General features: G+C 40.7%; 1 long non-coding RNA gene across 4 annotated transcripts in view; it reads left to right on the top strand.

Moving 5' to 3' along the window:
- Window positions 1-14,399, top strand: part of LOC149120492 (uncharacterized) — an 82,809-nt gene that overhangs the window by 39,309 nt on the left and 29,101 nt on the right. For 2 of the 4 annotated variants that reach the window (XR_016226032.1, XR_016226031.1), the window contains 2 exons: window positions 5,684-5,839; window positions 8,611-10,154. This is a non-coding gene — a long non-coding RNA (uncharacterized LOC149120492). Of the gene's footprint in view, window positions 1-5,683; window positions 5,840-8,610; window positions 10,155-14,399 lie in introns of those variants that run through there. The other 2 variants (XR_016226034.1, XR_016226033.1) reach the window with 1 other exon arrangement.

Genomic DNA, 14,399 nt, shown 5'->3' on the forward strand with positions numbered 1-14,399 from the left:
GCTCCCGTGGGCACCGTAACACTCTGTGACTGGCATTTCCAGGGCTGGTGCTGTGCACACCTGGGAAGTCTTACCCACAGGTGGTGTGGTATCTGCACAATGTCTGCATGATGGTTCTCTTTTCATTTAGATGGTTGACGGGGTTCTGTTGGTACACAGTCTCTCAACTTGTGACATTTCAATATTGCTCATTCACATGTTTTTGAGTCCCCTCGGGGGTTTGGGTACATTTATGGCCCTGAGGGGTTGCCCACTTTTCTAGAGACAAGCATAGGCCGAACCTTGCCTCCTGGAACTTTGTCTGAGTTAGAAACGTCTTAGAGTTATTGTACATCCTTGAAATTTTGTATTTAATGGTGTATCTTCAAGCAGAGGAATCTTATAAAGATAGTGCAGCAGTCATAGACTTTTTTTTAAAACTTTATTTTTTTTTATTTTTGACAGGCAGAGTGGACAGTGAGAGAGACAGAGAGAAAGGTCTTCCTTTTGCTGTTGGTTCACCCTCAAATGGCCACTACGGCCGGCATACCATGCATATCTGAAGCCAGGAGCCACGTGCTTCTCCTTGTCTCCCATGCGGGTGCAGGGCCCAAGCACTTGGGCCATCCTCCACTGCACTTCTGGGCCATAGCAGAGAGCTGGCCTGGAAGAGGGGCAACCGGGATAGAATCCGGCACCCCGACCGGGACTAGAACCCGGTGTGCTGGCGCTGCAAAGCGGAGGATTAGCCTATTGAGCCACGGTGCCAGCTTAACTTTTATTTAATGAATATAAATTTCCAAAGTATAGCTTATGGATTATAATCGCTTTTTCCCCTCCGTAACTTCCCTCCCAGCAGCAACCCTCCCCTCTCCCACACCCTCTCCCCTTCCAATCACATCAACATTCATGTAAAAGAAGTATTTATTTATTTATTTGTGTTTTTTTATTCTTTCTTTTTTTAAACATTTATTTAATGAATATAAATTTCCAAAGTACAGCTTATGGATACAATGGCTTCCCCCCCATAATGTCCCTCCCACCCGCAACCCTCCCCTTTCCCACTCCCTCTCCCCTTCCATTCACATCATGATTCATTTTCGATTCTCTTTATATACAGAAGGTCAGTTTAGCATATATTAAGTAAAGATTTCAACAGTTTGCTCCCACAGAGAAACATAAAGTGAAAAATACTGTTTGAGTACTAGTTATAGCATTAAATCTCAATGTACAGCACACTAAGGCCAAAGATCCTACATGAGGAGTAAGTGCACAGTGACTCCTATTGTTGACTTAACAAATTGACACTCTTTTTTATGGCATCAGTAATCACCCTAGGCTCTTGTCATGAGATGCCAAGGCTATGAAAGCCCCTTGAGTTCACCGACTCTGATCATATTTAGACAAGGCCATGGTCAAAGTGGAAGTTCTCTCCTCCCTTCAGAGAAAGGTACCTCCTTCTTTGATGATCCGTTCTTTCCACTGGGATCTCACTCGCGGAGATCTTTCATTTAGGTTTTTTTTTTTTCCCCCCAGAGTGTCTTGGCTTTCCATGCTTAAAATACTCTCATGGGCCTCTCAGCTGGATCCACATGCCTTAAGGGCTGATTCTGAGGCCAGAGTGCTGTTTAGGACATCTGCCATTCTATGGGTCTGCTGTGTATCTCACTTCCCATGTTGGATCATTCTCTCCCATTTTTATTCTATCAGCTAGTATTTGCAGACACTATTGTTTATGTGATCCCTTTGGTTCTTAGTCCTATCATTATGATCAATTGTGAACAGAAATTGATCACTGGGACTAGTGAGATGGCATTGGTACATGCCACCTTGATGGGATTGAATTGGAATCCCCTGGTATGTTTCTAACTCTACCGTTTGAGGTAAGTCAGCTTGAGCATGTCCCAAATTGCACATCTCTTCCCTCTCTTATTCCCACTCTTATATTTAACAGTGATCACTTTTCAGTTAAGTTTCAGCACTTAAGTATAATTGTGTATTGATTATAGTATTCAACCAAAAGTATTAAGTAGAACAAACAAACAAAAAATACTAAGAGGGATAACATATTAAGTTGCTCATCAACAGTCAGGGTGAGGGCTGATCATGTCACCGTTTCTCCTAGTGTTCATTTCACTTTAACAGGTTTCCTTTTTGGTGCTCAGTTAGTTGTCACCTATCAGGGAGAACAAGTGGTATTTGTCCCTTTGGGATTGGCTTATTTCACTCAGCATAATGTTTTCCAAATTCCTAACAGGGATCACCTTTCAGTTAAAATTTAAAAACCTAAGAATAATTGTGTGTTAATTACAGAGTACAACCAATGGTACTAGAATAAAAAAAAAATACTATAGTTGATAAAGTATTACACTCTACATCAACCGTCCTTTCACCTTACACAAAAATTCACTCAACATGGATTAAAGACTTAAATCTATGACCTGACACCATCAAATTATTAGAGAGCATTGGAAAAACCCTGCAAGATATAGGTACCGGCAATGACTTCTTGGAAAACACCTCAGAAGCACAGGCAGTCAAAACCAAAATCAACTATTGGGATTGCATCAAATTGAGAAGTTTCTGTACTGCAAAGGAAACAGGAAAGTGAAGAGGCAACCAACAGAATGGGAAAATATATTTGCAAACTATGCAACTGATAAAGGGTTGATAACCAGAATCTACAAAGAAATCAAGAAACTCCACAACATCAAAACAAACAACCCACTTAAGAGATGGGCCAGGGACCTCAATAGACAGTTTTCAAAAGAGGAAATCCAAATGGCAAACAGACACATGAAAAAATGTTCAAGATCACTAGCAATCATGGAAATGCAAACCAAAACCACAATGAGGTTTCACCTCACCCCAGTTAGAATGGCTCACATTCAGAAATCTACCAACAATAGATGCTGGAGAGGATGTGGGGAAAAAGGGACACTAACCCACTGTTGGTGGGAATGCAAATTGGTTAAGCCACTATGGAAGTCAGTCTGGAGATTCCTCAGAAACCTGAATATAACCCTACCATTCAACCCAGCCATCCCACTCCTTGGAATTTACCCAAAGGAAATGAAATTGGCAAACAAACAAGCTGTCTGCACATTAATGTTTATCGCAGCTCAATTCACAATAGCTAAGACCTGGAACCAACCCAAATGCCCATCAACAGTAGACTGGATAAAGAAATTATGGGACATATACTCTATCGAATACTATACAGCAGTCAAAAACAATGAAACCCGGTCATTTGCAACAAGATGGAGGAATTTGGAAAACATCATGCTGAGTGAATTAAGGCAGTCCCAAAGGGACAAATACCATATGTTCTCCCTGATCAGCAACAACTAACTGAGCAACAAAGGGGAAACTTGTTGAAGTGAAATGGACACTATGAGAAACAGTGACTTCAAGAAGTATTTATAAAGATGTCTCTGTTCTTTCCTCTTGGAAAGACAAGATCTGAAAGTTAAGAGTGGTGATAATTTGGTATATAAAATGTATGGCAAATTTCTATGATTAATGGTTGTCCCCATTCAGTTAGAATTTTTCTTAAATTTTATTTGAGGAATACGACTTCATGCATTTCATATATACAAATTTGGGAACATGGTGATTCTTCCCACCCTACATCCCACTCATACTTCCACCTTTCTCCTTCCTCACTCTACCATTCCCATTCTTATTTTTTTACAAATTAATCAGTTAATTTTATATACGTAAGATTAACAGTACACTAAGTAGAGAGTTCACCAAAATTGTGAAGAAAAAAGAAAAACAAACAAACGAAAAACATTGTTCTTCAACAGTCAAGACAAGGGCTATTCAAAACCATTACATCTTAAAGTGTCAGTTTCACTTAGTTACCACAGATTAGAGAGAACAGTATTTTTTGTGTGTGTGTGTGTGTGACTGGCTTATTTCACTAAATATAATGTTTTCAGCTGCATCCGTTTTTTTTTTTTTTTGCAAATGACAAGATTTCATTTTTTACTGCTATGTAGTATTTCACAGTGTATAGATACTATAGTTTTTTTATTTTTATTTATTTTTTTATTTAATAAACGTGAATTTACAAAGTGCAACTTTTGTATTGTTGTGCCCCCCCAACCTCCCTCCCTCCCACGGCCCTCCCCTCTTCCAATCCCTCTCCCATCCTGCCCTTCATTAAGTTTCATTTTCAATTACCTTCATATACAGAAGATCAACTTAGTATGCACTAAGCGAGGATTTCAACAGGCTGCACACATACAACTGCACAAGGTATAGGGCATTGTTCGACTAGTAGTGTTGTTTTTAAGTTTCATAGTAAAACACATTAAGGACAGAGATCCTACATGGGGAGCCTGTACTCAGTGACTCCGGTTGTTGATTTAACAATTGGCATTCTTATTTATGACATCAGCAATCACCCGAGACTCTTGCTATGAGCTGTCTAGGCTATGGAAGCCCCTAGAGTTCACCAACTCTGAACTTGTTTAGTCAAGGCCATATCACAGTGGAGGTTCCTTCCTCCCTTCAGAGAAAGGTACCTCCCTCATTGATGGCCTGTTCCTTCTGCTGGGGTCTTGTTCACCAGGATCTTTCATATAGATTGTTTTTTGCTACCGTGTTATGGCTTCCCATGCCTGTGAGACTCTCACGGACCTTTTAGCTAGATCCGAATGTCCCAAGGGTTGATTCTGAGGCAGGAGTGCTATTTTGGGCATTTGCCATTCTGTGAGTCTGCTGTGTGTATAGACTTATTTTTATTATTCTATTTTTATTAAAGAGGAGGGAGTAAAGTATTATTGGTCAGTGCCCATGGTGCTTAATGTGGAATCTGGAGGTGGAGATGGTGTTTTCTTACTTATATATAGTTTATGATTTCCAATTATCGCCAAGAAGTAAACACTAGAATTAGGTCTAGGCTGTGGATCTGGCTGGTATGCCTCTGTTTTAAATTTCATCTCACATCTGTTTAGCATCAAGATTTCCAGTTTTCCAAGGCTGGCCACAAACTTAAACCAATTGTTAGAAGAAAAGATACAGTAGTGGTAACGATGATGCTAAATGAATCATTTGTGTGATATCTGACACCTCATCATCTAGTTGAAATAGCTTTTGTTTTCTTGTTTACTGGAATGAAAATAATTCTGACTTACCGAAACTATACATTTGCATTCCTTCCACATATGAGACATTCTATTTCTGAATCACTGGGCTTCTAAAATTCTGTGGGTAGGGGCTAGTGTAGTGGTGCAGGGGGTTAAGCCACCACCTGCAATGCCAGCATCCCATACTTGTTTTCTTTCTGTAATGCAGTAGTTAAAAACAACCACCACTCCCAATGCATGAGTCGTGTGAAAGCAATTTCACTTTATTTAACACTCTCAGGAGAAAAAGCAGATGAGTATATATGGTACCTAAAGAGAAAAACTCTGTCAAATTTTAAATGGAATGGTGGAATAAATTCCATGACAAAAGTGAAACAAACAATCGACCTGTGGTCCCCCTGCACTGGAGCACTGGAGCCTGGCCTCGCTTCCTACTTGGGACTGACAGCAAGAGCTCAGGAGAAGCCTGGAGCCATATGCCCTGTGCAGGCCCGTGCAGGCTTGGTCTTTGTTTTCTGATTGGACAATCAGAACTAATGCATGCCATTGAATTCTGAGTTTATGAAAAGGGTGCTCAGTGCTGCTGTTTCGCTTTTCTTGGTGTCCAGCATTATGGAGTTCTTCATTGGAATGTGTGCTAAGCCGTGGCACTAAGAATAAGGAGGTGAGCAGCCAAGAACAACACTGCAGGAAGGGCCGGACTGCTGGTGTTGGGGAGTGGCAGTGGATTCAACAGGACCCTCAGGTTTGACCATCCTCACCTGGTGAGTCTTCTTGAAATGTTTGTGCGTATCATATGCCGGTCCTGGACACAGGCAGGGGACACATGGGGCTTCAGAAGCCAGGGGGAAGGAAGAAAAATTGTGTATTATATTGTACGTTATAAATTAAATACTATATTTTATATTATAAATTTTTATTATGTAAGTTTCATATCATATGTTCTAAATAGATTTTAAATTGTGTTTTGTAAAACGTACATGTGCTCGGAGGTATCATGTACAGTTCCAGGAGGTGTGAGCCTACCTGGCTGAATTCTGATGCCAGGATGGGCGAACCAGCAGGTGAGTCATCTTTTGGGTGGGCAATTAAGATGCCCAGTGACTGTGTTAATTTCCAGGTCTCTTGTTTTATTTTCTGGGTTTATAGTTCTACTTAGTGTATAGGAGCTGAGAAAATGGATCTGGTCATCCAGAAAGGAAGTTCCTGCTCGCAGGATTTGCTTCCTGTTTTTCCTAATTTGCTAAGATAATTTATCTCAATTTGCATTGAAGGTTCTGCCACACAGCAGTGATAGCATTGAGTGGTAAACCCAAAAAGATGGTTGTATATTGTTATTGTTGCCCCACTGAAATCTGATTCTGCCTCTGTGCTATCCAGTGTTTCCCTAATTTTTTGAAAAAGTTCCTGAGGATTACATTGTTATATTGTGTTAATGAATGTGGTTATGTGGGGAGACATATCATGTAAAATTTACATGTCCCAGTCATATTATTGCATTGACTAGGAGTATGGGGACTCTGTTTATCATCAGAAGCACCTAGATCAGAGGATGGCACCAAAATTTTTAGAAGTCAGCATTACTTCCTAAGTATATTTGTTGCAGTTATAAAACTATAAGGTTCTGAATAACTCAGTACAGGTTCTTTTACTTCTAAATTAGATTTTGAAATATGAAGTATTGAAATCATTTGGATTATGATATGTCGCTCCCCATCTTCGTGGAGGAACGACACAGGACCCTGCGTTGTTCTTTCGTCTGCTCAGCCCTCCCTGGGTTTGCTGCTGGTTCTTCCCGGGTTGGCTACCGTCCCTTCCACCTCCATGGAAGGGCGGTTCCCCCTGCCACTTTCCCCACTTCCGCGGGGGAGTGGCACACCGCCGGCCGGCTCTCTCGGGGGCTGCACAGGTGTTCCTTCAGATAGATGTTCCTCTTAGATGTTCCTGGTGCATGCCGTCTCTCTCCTCCTTTATAGTCCTCTTCCACCAATCCCAACTCCGCTACCCACACGCTGAGTACGCTGCTCTCCTCCAATCAGGAGCAGGTCCTACAGTTTATTGGTTGAACTGGAGGCAGCTATGTAGAAGCTGTTTCCTCCTCTCCCAGCGCCATATTGTGGGAGAGCAGATGCATAGAATAAGTCTTAATTCCAGTAACAGTCTAGTCTGAGTTGCTCCCCACAATGATATGTTTAGAGAATTTTTAGGTCTGAGAAGGCAGGGGCATTGTTTCAGTACAGTATCCACAATGGTTGCCACGTAATTGGTTCTAAAATTTCAGTTGATGAAATGAAATCCCTATTTGTCCCTGTGTTTTAAACAACACAAAATTTAAAAATCCATAGGTATTGTGTTTTGTGGTTTGGTTCTTACAGTATGTGGTGAATTATGTCTCCCTTCCTTCTGGTTAGCAGTTACTAGTGTTGGCACCCAAGGGTCATTCCTTGAACCTCATCTTATGAGATGCTGACCAGTGACTACTCAGAAACCACCCCTTGGTGCAAGTCCTCATGGATGTTCCAGTTTCCTCATTATCCACTCTTGGTGTTCCTTTTAGTCCTGATTGTTCAAATCTAGAAGTTGAAATGACTCCATATTAAGTCTAACTGTTGTTCACACTGTTCTCATCCTAGATAGCCTTATCTCTATACCGTGTTTCAGGAAGGCCTTGGCTTTTTCTCCCATCATTAGCTAGACCTGTTTATATTGCCTATGGTTTTCTCCTTTTGGCTATTTTCAAACTTGATTCCTTGATTCCATAATTCCTTTCCCTCACACACAACACACCAAGAAAAATCTGTTCTTTTGTTTTCTCATGCTCCCAATCCACAGATGTTCTCTGATAACAATCACCAGGCATCTCAAAGGCTGGCTGGTCCCTACACCCTTCTCAAAGCCACAGGAATGTGTGATTCTTTTGCTTTTTGCTTTTATGTCTCAATTCCGTCACCTTTTCCACACCTCTGCTCCTGTGACCACCATTAAACTTTAGCATCTCCCACAAAAATCCTAGGCTAGCAATTTCTAGTGTACTACTAAGAAGTTGTTAAAATATAGAAGCTTTCTGGGGAAATTCCAAAATTAGAGTGGTTTATGCCAAACATCTTAAGATGCTTTTCCTCTGTTTAACGAAAGTCACATATGTGGGGGAAAACTAGATGGAGAGTTTGCTACAAACAATGCCTTTGTTTCACCTTTATACAATTTTGTTTGTGAGTTATGTAGGCCTCAGTGATTATGAATGGGAAAACTAAAACTGACTTGCAGTTCAACATTGGAAATATTTTGAAGCTTTCTACTGAAGTGCTGTAGTGTGAGAACAGGCATGGAGTCCAGGAGATCCTTCAATGGATTGGTATATGTGTAGTTTTCAGAATGCTGCTTTCAAAGACATTTAAACTTTGTAAGCATTATCTTACATATGATGTTAAATTTCAAATTGCTGCTTCAGCAAACATTGAGCTTTATGTGATTGGTAACCTCTCCTACACTAATGAATCTCCTTGCTTGATTTCCTCCCTGATTACTGTGGAAGATTGTCGCGTCCCTCAACCAGCAAAGAAGACACAACCCGAACTCTTCTTCAAGCAGTTTATTCAGGAACCTTGAACAAGCTTCTTCTTCCGCCTCCTTCCCTCTCCCATCCCTCTTATAGCCATCAGCACACCAATCAAAAGCAGCCAAGTGGCAAGGATTGATAGGTACAGCAATGTGGAAGCCAGAAGGGAGCTCAACCATCTTATTAGGAGTTGTTTGTTTCTCGCCAGTCCTTCCAGGAGAAAGGAGCCGGCGCCATCTTTAGGGCACAGTGCAATGGCTCCCCACAGTTCCCCCTTTTTGTTTTAGAACCAGGCATCTAAGGATTACAGGAGAAGGTAGGGGTTTGTCCCCCACTGCCAGGCATCCACCTGGAACAGCATCCTTTTCGCGGGGGTGGGATCTGGGATGCCAACCCACATGCAGACAGACTTGCCTTCCAGAGAACGTAATGGCTCGTTCTCTCTGCAGTGCTTTGCCTCGCACCCTGCACCCATGCCTAGCATTCAAGGAAGGCCAGCCATGCTTGAGGCGATTGTCCAGCCTCAAGGGCATAAAAGGCTTGAGCTATCATGGCCAATTCCCGCCGATGAGCTGTCCTCATCCTGCACAAACACCACAGGCAAAATAACACAACAAGTAACAGCAACCCCGTCAAAGCTCCAAGTCCCGCCCACTCCTTCAGGTTGGAGATGGCTGTGCGGATCCAGGATGACAATCCAGATGGGAAGGAGACATCCACACGTGTGGAGTTGATGGTGACCACAGCAAGGCGCAGTTGCTTCAAGGTGTAGTCAAATTCTGCGGACCAATTCTGCAAGAGCATCTGAGACAACTGTTTAGAGTAATTTGCTTCCTGAGTCATGTTATCGTACTGAACAGAGGTCACACACAACCCTGAAAATTTCCACTCACATCCTAGCTGAGCAAGCTGCCAGAGTATCCACCTGCTCCTGTACCAAATCCACACGCTGATTAACAATCATCAAGCCTCCCTTTATTTGTGCATTTAAGGATGTCTGAGTATCCAAAGCAGCAGCCACAGAGGCCGTTAAATTATTCAGGGTATTAGCAGTTTGAATTGTCCCTGTGAGCGCTATAGCAGCTGTTATAGCGCCCACAGCTGCAATGGAAATGGCAGTTATAATGGCTGCAGTAATGATCCCAATCAGCAATGTTATCATAATGAAGATTGAGGGGCTGCTTTGTGACATTGTCTGTTTGCCGCACCAGTCGCTCAGGTAACCATCGAGAATATAGAAACATGTCCACGTCCCCATATTAAAACAGGGTCAGGTCCATACCATTGAGCAGTTAGAGGGTCTTTCCACTTCACATAGACTTGTTGTCTTTTGGTTTCAGGATGCCAGTGACGATCAGCTGCAGTTTTCCCTTGATTATCCAGTATTAGAGAATTTAAAATGAAAAGAGCATGTGATAGCCATTTTTGTGGGGAATATGCCATGGTCCCGTATTCCCCCTTTTTTATTTTTTGTAAATAATTTTTTAATGTGGCATGTGCTCGTTCCACAATACCTTGTCCCTGGGGATTATAAGGAATCCTGGTGATGAGAGATGTGGAAGTTAGTACAGAAGTGCTTAAAAGAGTTGGAAGTATATGCTGGGCCATTATTAGTTTTTATCTGTATAGGGGTTCCTAGAACAGCAAAGGCCTGAAGGCAATGAGAGATGTTTGGCAGCCTCGCCGCATTGCGGGGTGGCAAAAACAAAACCTGAACATGTATCTAAAGAAACATGTATGTATTTTAGTTTACCAAATTCAGAAAAATGGGTAACATCCATCTGCCAAAGCTGATTAGGCATAAAACCTCTAGGATTTACACCATAATAAGGGACCGGGAGAAATGTGACACAGGAAGGGCAGGATTTTACAATTTGCCTTGCCTGTTCCGGGTGATTCAGTATCTTACTGGTAAGGTTTGGACATTGAGGTGATGCAAATCATGACCATGGGATGCTTCTTAGACTTTGTCAGTCCCTCTTTAAAGGATCTGGCTTCTGAGCCAGAGACTGGAGCAGCTAGAAAGAAACTCGTTTATAACTGAAGTTTAGCATCATTTCACATCTTGGCACCACTTTTAATCTAAACAGCCCGATTGGTTATTATCTCTGCAAGATGAGAGATATATCTTTTGACATCTCCAGGGGCCCTCTGGAGATACCAAAAGTCCAGAGAATTTAGAACTTTGCTTTTCAGAAAGTCTGTTAAAGGTGCCAAGAGAACTTAGAGTATCTGGTCAAAATAGAATTCCTTAGCATTTAGTCAGGGCGATTTTAACACTTTTAGACCAGATCTGATCATAATAATATTCAGCATAACTTTTTAAGACTTAATACTTTTTATCAATCATAACTTAATAGACAGTAGTGTTAAAAAGAGACGTTACAGTTTTTGCAACAACAGATTTTAAGATTTACAATTGAGACCATTTCCAGATAATTACTAACATTAGTACACATTTTTTTTTTAACTTTTATTTAATGAATATACGTTTCCAAAGTACGAATAATGGATTACTATGGCTTCCCCCCCATACCGTCCCTCCCACCCACAACCCTCCCCTTTCCCACTCCCTCTCCCCTTCCATTCACATCAAGATTCATTTTCGATTATCTTAATATACAGAAGATCAGCTTAGTATACATTAAGTAAGGATTTCAACAGTTTGCTCCCACACAGAAACATAAAGTGAAAAATAATAGATGATTTTTTTTAATGATGATGAAATCAGATCAGACCTATTGTCATGTTTAATCCCAGTGAGAGTCAAGTTGGGTGTTGATAGTTTCTTTTTTTTTTTTTTTTTTACAGAGGATCAGTTTAGTATGCATTAAGTAAAGATTTCAACAGTTTGCACCCCCATAGAAACACAAAGTGAAATATATTATTTGAGTACTCGTTATAGCATTAAATCTCAATGCACAGCACATTAAGGACAGAGATCCTACATGAGGAGTAAGTGCACAGTGACTCCTGTTGTTGACTTTACCAATTGACACTCCTGTCTATGGCATCAGTAATCTCCCTATGCTCCAGTCATGAGTTTCCAAGGCTATGGAAGCCCCTTGAGTTCTCTGACTCTTATCTTGTTTAGACAAGGTCATAGTCAAAGTGGAGGTTCTCTCCTCCCTTCAGAGAAAGGTACCTCCTTCTTTGAAGACCTGTTCTTTCCACTGGGATCTCACTCACAGAGATCTTTTGCCAGAGTGTCTTGGCTTTCCATGCCTGAAATACTCTCATGGGCTTTTCAGCCAGATCTGAATGCCTTTAGGGCTGATTCTGAGGCCAGAGTGCTATTTAGGGCATCTGCCATTCTATGAGTCTGCTGAGTATCTCACTTCCCATGTTGGATCACTCTCCCCTTTATTTATTCTATCGGTTAGTGTTAGCAGGTACTAGACTTGCTTATGTGCTCCCTTTGACTCTTAGTCCTTTCATTATGATCAATTGCGAACTGAAATTGATCACTTGGACTAGTGAGATGGCATTGGTACATGCCACCTTGATGGGATTAAATTGGAGTCCCCTGGTATGTTTCTAACTCTACCATTTGGGGCAAGTCAGCTTGAGCATGTCCCAAATTATATATCTCTTCCCTCTCTTATTCCTACTCTTATGTTTAACAGGGATCACATTTCAGTTAAATTTCAACACTTAAGAATAACTGTGTGATAATTACAGAATTAAATCAGTCATATTAAGTAGAACAGACAAAAAAACTACTAAGAGGGATAATGTATTAAGTTGTTCATTAACAGTCAGGGCTGTTAAAAAAATTTTAAAAAATTTTAAAAAATCCCATTGTTATAACAGAAGATCAGACTTCAACTTTAGGTTAGTGTAATTTTGGCATTAACATTTAACTTATAGAAAATTCTGTAAACAATGTTTTAAAATCGTAAACTTTTTACAACTTTTCATGACTTGCTCACACCTTCTGAAACTTTATACCTGTAGTTACTTTTACAGTCTTGAATTATCATGTATGGACAACCTATGAGAATACATGCTGGCAAACTTAAAAGTCTCTCTTATCAAATTTAAGATGTTAAAAGTACACATAATACATTTTCCATATTTTACTTAGCACCGATGCCTGGATAACTTAAAACACTGAGCTATTAATGAATACCACACCATTATCTGAATTAAAAGTCAAAATTACATTTCCATGCTTTTAAGTAACATAAGGATAACACCACTTGGGCAGCAACAGTCACTAGTGCATATTTACAACTTTGAAAAGATCTTCATCCTTAAGAGAAACAAGTTTAAAGCATATCAAAGACATGTAAATGTAAAACTGAGCACGTGAACCAAAGGGCATTTGCATTAACCCAATTTTCTGAACCAATCTGTATTGGCTTACTTGAGTTAACAACATAAAGGCTTGTATACACAGAATTTACTCTCATTTTTATAAGACTACTCTAGCTGAAAAGCAAAAACATGAAGACAACATAGATTTGACATCATTTACTACATTTTAATATACTTTGTATAATTTGAATTGACTCAAACAGCTGTTACTTTAACAAATTTAGAGTCCCATCCTTTGAGAGTTCCAGGGATCCGTCTGGAAGCCCCAAAGTTGAAAGACTCGGTTTAGAATTTAAACTATCAGAGAGTCAAACCATTTTAGTCAAAAATTAGTACGTTTAACCAAGGCTGTGGACTAGATCTAATCAGAGTTAGGTAATCACTCAAACATTAAAGATATAATGTAAACAGCTTCATGGTGCAGTTTTTCCAATCAAGACTCATACTGGCAATAGAAAAATGCGAAACCTTCAAGACACATGAAAACTCTCATTAGATAAGTTAGCTACAGCAGCACAGAAAAGAATTGATTATCAGCGTATGAGCCCATTGCTTAAGTTTTTATTAACTGTAAAGAGAAAAACCCATCAAGTTGGAAAGGGTTATCGAATTAAGACTTTTCTCTAGGTCAAGATACCTGTGGAATTTTTCCTCTCTCTTTCTCCTGGCCTGTCACGTCCCCCTTTTTGTTTTAAAAGATATTCTTTCAGTGTGCGGTGTGCTCGCTCAATTATGCCCTGGCCCTGAGGATTGTACGGCAATCCATGGACAAGTTGAACCTCCATTTTTTGGCAAAAGGTGGTAAAGGTTTGAGATGTATAGGCCGGGCCATTATCAGTTTTTAGCACCTGGGGTCTCCCCCAGGCGGCCCATGCATCCAGACAATGAGCAATCACCTGACGTTAGGGATGCAATTGGGCTAGAAGGTTTAATCGGTCCTGCGGTTTCCAATATCTTTAATGCGTTCACCACATATAAGGAATCTGACAACAAGTTAAAGGCAAAAGAGCACTGCTTAAGGACTTTAATAACTATTTTTAATTCCACAACTTGAGGTGAGCCTGGCTGAAACTGATGAAATACTGGGTCATTACCCTCTACCATATAAACCCCACAGCCTGTTTTTGACCCATCCGTAAATATATTTGGAGCACCTGGTAATGGCTCAGCGGCTGTAATTTTTGGAAATCCTCATTTGCCGATTGAATTCCCGTACTTGCTTTATACCAGACACTTTGTTATCGCCACACTCTTCAGACTCACTGCTGCTTTCTGAGCTACTTTCTGCACTAGTACTACTTACTAAGGAGGGGCTGCGCAACTCGGAAAGATCAGGGTACAGTTTTTTCCTAGTTGTTTTCTGACTCTCCTTCAAAGTTTTCCCTTTTTCACTGGCAGCTCTCTCGGAGTGCTCTTCCTGAAGCTCCTCCAAGGCAGCTTGACCG

This window comes from Oryctolagus cuniculus, chromosome 19 (assembly GCF_051225735.1).
Source record: "Oryctolagus cuniculus isolate XC-2025 breed Fujian yellow rabbit chromosome 19, ASM5122573v1, whole genome shotgun sequence".
In the NCBI taxonomy this organism is placed as follows: Eukaryota; Metazoa; Chordata; class Mammalia; order Lagomorpha; family Leporidae; genus Oryctolagus; species Oryctolagus cuniculus.